The sequence below is a fragment of the Pteropus vampyrus genome, unplaced genomic scaffold (genome assembly GCF_000151845.1).
Source record: "Pteropus vampyrus isolate Shadow unplaced genomic scaffold, Pvam_2.0 Scaffold2279, whole genome shotgun sequence".
NCBI classification, from domain to species: Eukaryota; Metazoa; Chordata; class Mammalia; order Chiroptera; family Pteropodidae; genus Pteropus; species Pteropus vampyrus.
Window position 1 is genome coordinate 493,412 of NW_011891060.1, and position 10,109 is coordinate 503,520.

Consider the following 10,109-nt stretch of genomic DNA (forward strand, 5'->3'; position numbering starts at 1 on the left):
AATTTCCTTTGTCTCTAACCTACATTCCTGAGGATATTTATTTGGTGGCATGCACAGGTGCTACCTAAAGATAAATCTGACTTTTTTCTTTTAAAATTAGTGCTTGAAATTGCTAGCATTGACCTACTTGGCCTCAGGAACCTGCCCTGCCTGGCCTTGTAGCTTCATCCTTTACCATAGATTTATTTGGGTTGCTTAAAGTTCTGGGAGGGTCAGTGGCTTATTCTGACATTGGGACTAGACCTCTGTCTTCCCAGTTATATTGCAGTGTGGCACTTAAAAAAATAGCTCTGCTTGTGGTCATTTTTAGGTGAATTTCAGAGCCTTATGCCATAAGCACCAAAGAAAAAAGATTTTACATAACAAGGATTACATTTTTTGAGCACTTGCTGTTTGATGCCCACAGACAAGTAGACCATGGAAAGATTGGGAAAGAAAGCTGGTGTTTGCCAGTGCAGACATTGCTTATCATCAGCTTTTAACATGGCTGAGAGAGAGCTGACAGTATTTTAAAAAAAATCTCTGCAGGGGCTTGATCAGCACTTTTCAACAGAATTTTCGGTGGTGATGGGAATGTTCCCTGGTGGCATAGTCCAGCATGGTAGCTGTGAGCCATTGGGGCTGAGTACTTTCACTGTGGCTAGTGCAACTGAGGAACTGAAAATTTAATTTTATTTAATTTAAATGTCAGTGGGTGGGTATATACCTGAGTATCCAACTGCTTATTGATTTGGTTCCCTACCAGTGAACACCATAAGCCATCAGACCATATCTGTAAGACCACCCTCTCTAGTTCTGCACCTTCCCAGTGAAATGATATCTCCATTTTCCCAAGGCACAACCTTTGACATGATCCTCAGCATATCCTTCTTTGCTTTCATATGAATCAGTTACCAGATTTTTTCCTTCCTGCATGTCCTCTAACCTTTTCAGCATCCCCATCACCACAGCTGCTTCCTAGGGCAGGCCTCCATTAGCTCCTGACAATGCATACAACATTCCTTCACAATCTCTGATCCCAGCCCCCTCTTAAAACTACCCTCCCCTCTGTAGCCAGGAACTCTTTCTAAATTGATAATATAATTATTTTATTTTCCTATTTAAAAGTCTTAAGTTGTTCTCCATTGGCATAAATGCCAAACTCCTCGGTATGGCTGACAGGGTCCTTCTGGATGGGTGTGTCTCTCTGTCTCTGTCTGTCTCTGTCTGTGAGTCTCTCAGGACTCCAAGCTTAATGAACAGATGGACCATACTCTCTCATGCTGTGTCATGTATGCGCTTTTGGGGGAAGCCTCACTATTGGCCTTCCCCAGCCTAGATTAGTTGACCCTCATTTGAGGGCCTATAACATCCTCTGCATACCCTAAGATCTCACTTTCTCCTCATCTGTTGTCATTTTCTGTTTACTGAATTGTGGTTTCCACTGGACTTGATCCCTTGGAGGGTGAGGTTTATTATTCAATTTCAACTTCAAGGCCCAGGACATGACCTGGCACAGAGTAAATGTTTGGTGCATGCATATATGAATGAATGGATGGACGGGTGGACGAAGAGGTCATTTCCCACTGCCTGCAGCAATTACCTACCTTCCTGTGGTGCTTTAAACCACTGGCCAAACAGAGTTCACTGTGGAGGAAGCCTGACTTGACGTTAGACAAGTTAATCTTTCAATGGAAATTCAATCCTCATATTTCATTTTCAGGCCACTTTTTGTAGCAAAGTAGTTTAACTCAGAGCAGATTTCTGCTGTGCTGATGGTTAATTTCATGGCCCACAGAGGGTCAGCACACTAATGCCGAGAACATGGCAACTACAATACAGCTCACCGCACACGCTGAGGGCCCAGCAGCTCTGTTGTTTTAGAGAAGCAGTGTTCAAACATCCTTCAATGGGTTGATTTTGAGTTAACAGGGGTGACCTTTTCAAGAACATTTTTAAAAGCTATAACATAGATCCCCCTCAGACCGTATATTTTCCTTAACTCTATGTAGTTCAAAGGGGCTGGGTTGTCTCATAGGTTTTTTGCCAGCAATCTTTAGTTTGACCCTGGTTGTTTAAAGCTGCTGGAGGAAATTTGAACAAACTTGTTCTTTAGTAATTCTTCTGCCTCTGTGAACCTTTAACCTTAAGGTTTCTTTCAGAGCCAGGGGCTGCATTGTCACCAGCCGTCCCTGCTGGGGCTTTCAAAGAGCATTGTCTGGTGCGTCTGTTTTCACTTTGCTACTGGAGTTCTTTTGAGGAAGGGTATTAATTCAGACCTGATTCTGAGACAGAACGAGGACTTTTAAATTTGCCCTAGAGCATGGGGACAGGGAAATGAGCATAATGCAAGTCTGTGGCTGGTGCCAGTGATTGTTCTACAAATAATCTGTGAAGGGAAAGGGAGAAGAGGCCCTCCAGAGATATACTGGGCATGTTTGCCATCCAGTGGGTAACCCAGTTCTGCCCAGCTCTTGTTTAATGACATGACTGAAAGAGCTTCCTATCTCTGATGGTCAAACTTTGGGCCAGGAGTCCTTTCTCAATATAAACTTCTTGGATTACCAGGATCTTATGAACTTGAGAGGCCAGACATGAACTTGGTTCACATACTACTACAAAATGCTTGCATGATATGAAATCTGCTGGGGAAAGAGAGGAGGCTCCTTGAGGCAAGAAGGTAGAGATTTGATGCTGCCCCTGTCTTCTAGCCCTGAGACCCTCTGTCTCACCTCCATCAGATAGCCAGTTTCATCATTTAATTTCTCATATGTTTTCTCAAAGGAAAGCCCAAGGACACACAAAAATGTGTGACATCATACTCATAGGACCCTGTGGACTTTGGGGCTGGTATCTTAGGTCCTTGACTCCTCCAATCCCTCTCCAGACAGCTCCTTGTTTGTTTTGTCACCAATCTTTTCCGTAGGTTGGGGGCTGTTTAAGTACCTGGCCTGGCTCATTGTCTTTCTTTCGTTCCTTCTGGGATTCTTAGTGTCCTGAAGATTTGACTAGGTGACCTTATTCCTTAAGGTCAGACACTGTAGAAGTAAAGGTGTTTCATTATATTAATTCAGTCAACAAATCCTGAGCAACCTACTTACTACATGCTAGGAGTTGGTGCGTAAGGCAGCATTGATGCCAGCTTTCATGTACCTTACCATCTAGTAGTACAGGAGGCAGACATTACAGAAGTAAACAAATATGCAGAATTATAAATTGTGATGGTACTGTAAAGGACCATACAGGATGGTCAGAGAGGGATGAATGGATGCGGGGAATCTAGTCTGGGGACCAGGGAAAGCCTTTCTGAGGAAATTAAGTTTAAGCTAAAATCTGAAGGAGGAACAGGTGCTGGCCACTGGAATGTTGGGAGGGAGTGGCTCATGTGAGAGTTTTTGAGGCAGGAGACAGGTTGGGCTTTTCTGCAAGTGAGAGGGTCAGTCTTGCTGACTATATCAGAGACAGTTTCCACAGAGACCTAGTATGGGGCTGGTATATTTGGACAAATATGCATATTTGAACTCTATATCAGTCTCAATTTTGAAAGAGGATAAAGCAACTGTACCTTTTTTTCATTCCGATATGAGGACAGAGAGTAAGAGGGAGAAAGGCATTCAGCCTGTGGAGGTGTCTGGTCTCAGCATGGCCAATCTGTTGGCCTTCTTCTATCCATAGTATTGTAGGTTTCTAGTACTGTACCCCTCATTTTCTTCCCATGATCAAGGGAAGGGCTGAAGTAAAAGTAGGAGCTGGCAGGTAATCTTGGCTTGCAGTGAACCCGAGTTTTTATTGCTCTGTGATTGTGTTTGACCATTTAACCTTAGCCCATTGACTGCTTATGATTCATAGTCAGGCAGAGGTTAAAGATGTATTCCTGAACCACTAAACCAAGCACTGGACATTAGAGATGGTGAGTGAAGTAGCTGAAGTTACTGGAACCCAGCCCACCTTCTGACTCCTAATCACAGCCCATGGAGCACACACCCCTAAATATATTTTCCATCCCCTTTCCTTCTGGGGTTCCCGCAGGGTTGAAGATAATGCATTGGGGGCAAATTTTGCCTTTTTTCTCCCCTATAAGTGAGTTTGGCATGAGATTGGTCCAGCCTGGATTGTGCCTGGAAGGGTAGAGGAGTGGGTGCAACGTTCGGATGGTTTAGGTTCAGAACCAGAATTGGAGACTCACTTAGAGAAGGCCAAGGCCTTCCCTGGAGGTTACTGCCAAGTGGGCCTGCTCTGACGTCAGACTTGAGTGGATATTTTTCTGCCTTTGATTTTCTCAAGTTCATTAATAAGGAAACAGAAGGCTACATCCTTTAAGGCTCTCTTGAGATGCCAATTTGGTCTTTTGGAGACAGAGCCCTGTACCTAAGTTGGAGGAGAGAACGTTTACAGATAACCCTACCAGGTTAGGGCTCTTCAGAAAGGAGAAGAGGAACATATGACTGAGCTTTAGGTAATTCCTCTGAGAAAGAACAACCTGGGTTCCCCATCTTTTTTTTTTTTCCCTCTCAAGGATCAAATGGAATCTCTTCTTGGCAGATATTTCCTAGATAAAAAAAGTACTATATACTTGTTATTGCAGATTCATTAGTCTCTAAAAGTTTTTAAAAGTATATAATAAGAAACTTCCCATGGTAACTAATAGTTTCTTTTTGAGGAATGAATATTTTCTAGGAAAGATAACAGTCAGTTATTTTTGGTTTGATTTCTTCAGTCGAATTTTCCCTTCTTCCTCTTATCTCATAATCTGTCTTAGAAGGCAATCAGGGGACATTTTAGCAAGCACCCTGGTAACATATGTGTGTCATCCTTTTCCTGATACATCTCCAGGGCCCAGAGAGGCTGCTGTACAATTGCAAGTTGTCCATGGGGCCGTGGGTGGAAACCATCTCCATGCTGACTCTGGGACTGTTTGGTGCACAAGAGGGCAGTGTTTGCTTATGGTCCTGGATGGGGATGATCAGGTTAGCAAAGTTAAAATGACCTCAGACTTTTTCAAGACAAAATAAACTGTAAACCATAGCCACAATGGCTTCCCATATACACCAGTAAGCGCCTGACCCCTCCACAGTATAGCTGCTTGCTATCTTTTTTCTTAAAAAGAAAAATATTGTTTCTTTCAACGTTTATTTTTTTAATCAATGAAAATATGATTTGTAGCCTTGTACCTACAATACCAGAGGTTAAAAAGTGTTGCAAAAGCAGAACAACTGCTTTCTAATTAAAAACCATATGGGAAGGGTTTTGTTTGAAGCAAGGGTCAGTGTATACTCTCCCCCTTTCACATCAGTGTAAAGATGATCTGACTTTTAAAGCATTTGAAGATGTGGGCTTCAGTCATCAACCTTTCTTACACTCAGTTTTCTTTTTCTGTTTATGGTATTAACCAAAGCAAGGAATTTCCAGGAGGGAAAAAAAAAGATGATCTCCTTGCCTTCTAGAGGCACAATGTACTATGAAATAGGCCATGTCTGCTATGGTATAGGTTTGCCTATTTTCAACTCTTCCGTGGTGTTTTCCTGTATAGGCTTTCAAGCCACAAAGACACCTACCTATTGGTGTACAGTCTTGTCCCACCAGATTCCAGCCTATGCCAGAATGGAGGGTCTCACACCATTTTTGGTTCCCCCCACCCAGAACTACTGATTTTAGGTGCCTCCAGGATATTAACACCCAAAAGAGCCTAGTGTGTAACAATAGCAGTAGGTATGCCCAGCACCCCAGGGAGATGCTGGAGGTAATGGTGAGGTAGAAGGAGCTGTGCTCAGGCATGGCCTGGACCTGGCTCTGGGTACTGTAGCAGCAATGCCACTTCTTTTTGCCTCTCTGAGCCAGTTTGTGTACCTCATGTGCAAGTGATTATCTTTCTTGGGGTGGTCATATTAGAAAAAAATGTCTATAAAGCTTGTGGCACACAGTAGGGAGCGGTTCTTGTAATGGTCCCTCTGGCCTGTCTGGTTATAAGTATGTGAGGGAGAGGGTTGTAGAGACACAGATACAAATGATAGTGCTTTTATTTGATTCACTGAATGTGTCTCTTGCTCAGCCCCTCTAAGCACCTGCAACAAGGCGAAATGAAATCTAAGAGGGGGTGGAGGGTGCTGTGTTGCCGCCTGATCCTCTGATAGCCGTCGAGGAGAAAAGCTAGGTTCTCAGGCTTAGCCCTATATGAAATCAGTTGTCTACTAATCTTTTCTCATTGCAACATAAATCTTCTAAAGTGAGTGCGTCTATAAGATAGATGCTTCATATGCTGTGGAACATATTAATATGTGTGACATCCTCATCGAGTTTAATTGATCATCGGCATTTAATACAGAATTTGAATTTGACAGGACTGAGTGAGGAGACGTGTGATTGGCCTTCTCATTTGCTTACCCATGAAGCTCCTGTCCTGGCTTTTATTAGAAGGGTCTGGGTAGGAAAGGAAGGTTTTTGAGCTGCAGGCTTTCAAAAGAGGCTCACACCATGTTTTTCTAGGAATGTAATTTCTGAAAAATGACAGAGCCCAGAATTTCCAAAGGAACCTAATTTGTAAGCGGACTGAAAAGTTGTTTCTGCGTGTAGGTTTGGATTCGTTCTCCATTTTCACTCCTTAAGGCAGGGCTGGTGAGTGGGCAGTGGGACAGATGTTCTTTGGTAGTAATTTCCAGTTAGATTCTTGAATGCCTTGTATACTCTGGGTCACCATCAGCACATAATGGAGCAAAATTGAGTGAGAATTCCTGCAATGAAAGACATGAACGGCACACCAGAGAGATATGATGGTGAAGATAGAGTATATTCTGTGAGAAAATATTTCCAGTGCTATCTGTAAAATTCAGATTGAATAACCATTCTGAAGTGCTCCCTTTAAAAGAGTCCTTCCACAAGCAATGCAGCTGAGTAAATACCAATAATTTTTATTTCTCGTCTCCTTATTAGTCCCTCTACTGAAATGTTCCTGCATAGCCTATCTGGTCTTTTCAAGTGAACATCAAATGATTAGTGTCAGCTTCCAATTTGAATTGTGATCCTCATTTCAAAACATAAACTGCTTCACTTTTGCATTTGGAGGTAATTATCAATATTTACCAATACTGGTGAAGAGCTGGAAATGGAGGAAATGTTGCCAAAAACGATATCTCCAAATGAAGATAGCAGGGAGGGGTTGTATGTGTCATGTGTGTATAATGGTAGGGGGGCTTGAAGGGCCTAGCCTGACACTGTATGGCCTGTCTCTCCTGCTCCAGCGTTACAGCAATCTCTCACAGATGGATGAAGGAGACTGTGTGGCCCCAGTTGTACAGCCATCTTTTGGGAATGGGAACTCTGAAGCAGCTGGGAAAGCTATTCCTAATGCCTGTAGGAAATGTTTGTTCTGGCCTCTGCTCTCAGAGGCTCTCCCCTATTTGTTTCCTCAGGGTCTGCCACTGGCCTGGTGGGAGTGTCCTTTGGTGAAAAGAGCAAGAGAAACTGTGGGCTGCTTTTAGGCCTTTGTGGGCCTGAAGCCCCACCCCCACAGCCTAGAAAGCAGACGAACATGAATAAAATGTATTAGCATCCCACGTAAAATACATTTATCCATATTTACAGCCACATTAAAGCAAAATTGCTAGACGTTCTCATATCTTAGTAGACATTTAATTCAACTTCAAGTAATTTCATTTTCTTCAGTTTTCCTTTTGTATTTTGGAGCCAGTAAAAATTTTTAAGTTTGCAAACACTGTAAACTTTGGTATTTTGCTAGTCATGCCTTATTAATGGCTGCCTTTAGGAAATCCAGAGGAGATATCAGACTTCGCCTCATAGAATTTCCCGGAGAGTTGAGAAGCTGCAGTGCAATAGGCCTGGGCTCTGGAGTAAGAAGAATTTTAATTGGAATTTTGCCTCTTCTGCTTGCTTGTTGTGTGACTGGATATTTTGCTTTTCCTTACTTTCTTCCCCTGTGTAAAAAAAGAAATAATACCTACCTTTGGGTTTTACTGTTAGGGTTAGCAATAGTAACTGTGATACGATTAGCGTGGTTCTGGGTGCAGGGTAGAGGTCCAGTAAATAGAAGCAACCCTCATCGCCACTGTCACCGTCAGACTAGCACTGCAAGGAATGTCTCTGAAGGTCGTTGGGGAGAGTCAAACACCCTCTTCCTTTAGTATTATAGACAGCTGGAAAGAACGTTGAAATTATGCAAGAGCTGTATTTCAAAGAAAGAAATGAAATTCTTGAATTTTTTAAGGCAAAGAAGAGGAGGGAAAAAAACCAGATTCATTGTTTTAGTTGGCTATTCAACGGGATGCAGGACAAAGCTGGCCTCTCTCTTGTCTAATGTCATCATTGGCATTCTTTTTCTTCTTTTTTTCCCCCGCTCCTCCTCCCCTCCCTCTCCTTTCCTCCTGTTCCTCCTCTAGTCTCCTCCTCCTCCTCTTCCTACTTTTTTTGCTACAAAACTCCCCTTTTCACCCCTCTTTTCTCCAAGTCATTCTTATTTTCTGAGCCTGGGATTAAATCTCATGCCCTGGAGATGCTCTAATGCTAAGAATTATTTCCTTTTTTGTGGTCTTGGTCTCTTCTTCAATGTTTCCTGTTGCTTTCAAAGGACGGTGCCAGGTGCTGGCCCTGAAGCTAGTTTTGGGGCTTGTAAAGAGGCCTAAAGAGGGGCTTTGACACATGGGAGCTTTTGGACTTGTTCTTGCAGTTTCATTGTCTTGCAGCCAGGGCAGCGGGGTGGTGACAGGGCGACGTTGGAGGAAGACAGGTGTGGATGGAAAACTGGACTGACTTCTGGGTAAAGCTTGCCTGGGGTCTCAGGCCAGGTAGAGACTGGCAGATGCTGGGGGAAGTTCCCTGGGAGGGCAGAGAAAATTGAACATCACTTTAACATTTTTTTGAAACATCATCTCACCATTTAATGAGTACCAGCAAAGTGGGCTAGGTGCAGGCTTTGAAAAAAGTCCAAATGAAAAAGATAGGGTCTCTGCTTTTGGGAAATTCAGTGCTGGGAGAAGCTTGCTGGGCTTTTCTTTCAGAAAGTGGAAGAACGTGGGTTCGGTTGCGAGCCCCCTGATTGGGCACCCAGTTTTTCTGCTCAGCCCCAAGGGCCGGGGTTTATACCTTATCCTTTTTTCTCTAATAGTGGCTTGTGACACCTGTAGCTATACTTATTTATAAGGAGTAGTAGAAAGAGCTGGGCTCTGCATGCTGGCTTGGGTTTAAATCCTAGCTCTGCGATTAGCTTGTGAACCTCAAGTTTTCTCATCTTCAAAATGGGGAGAATCACCTTCAGTTTTTTTGTGAGAATCCAATGAGATAAGCTATGTTTAGTGCTTATTTCACTTCCTGCAACCTATAAAGTACTCAATAAATGGTGTTAGCTATTGTGATAACGAAATATGATTTGATTTTTTAATTTTTAAGAGACTGTTTATAGAAAAATAAATCATTTATCAGGAGTGTCACTTATTTTTGGTTGGGAAGGCAGGCTAGATGGATGGTGTCTGATACCATACGTAGTATATGATTTTTGCCTCTGCTTTTAAATTGGTAATAATGTAGTTAGGGAGAAGCTAAATTAACATACTTGAAGTAATCAGAGTGTAAGTACTTAATTGTGTTTATCTGGCTGTAAAATTGTGAGTGTAGTTGGAGTTGAAAGAAGGAAGGCCCACGATGGGGAAAGACAGGATGGAAACCAGAAGAGAAATGAGTGTGTTTTGTCTACCAGGAGAGATCAGTCTGCAGGAAGCCTTGGCTTGTTTTGTGTTTGGAAGCTGATAGTGCCAATCACTGCTGAATGCAGATGTACCTAAAAATATATGGTGGAAGGAGCTTAAGTTTTCTTTAAATAATTTATGCATCAGTATTAAAAAAACCAAACCCACCAAACAGTATAAATACAAACATGGTATAATTTTAAAAGTTTAAGGCTTAAAGTTTGAGACACGGAATTTGAATCCTGGCTTCAACATTTATTAGCTGTATGATCTTGGTTAGATTACTTAACTTCTCTGGGCCTCCACTTCTAGGTCTGCAGAATAAGAAAGAACCATTTCAAGGATTAGAAGAAATATATCTAGTACACGATAAGCTTTTAATAAACATGGCTGTAGTCATCACCATTACTTTTTCTCCTGATAACAAAGTCTCTTGTG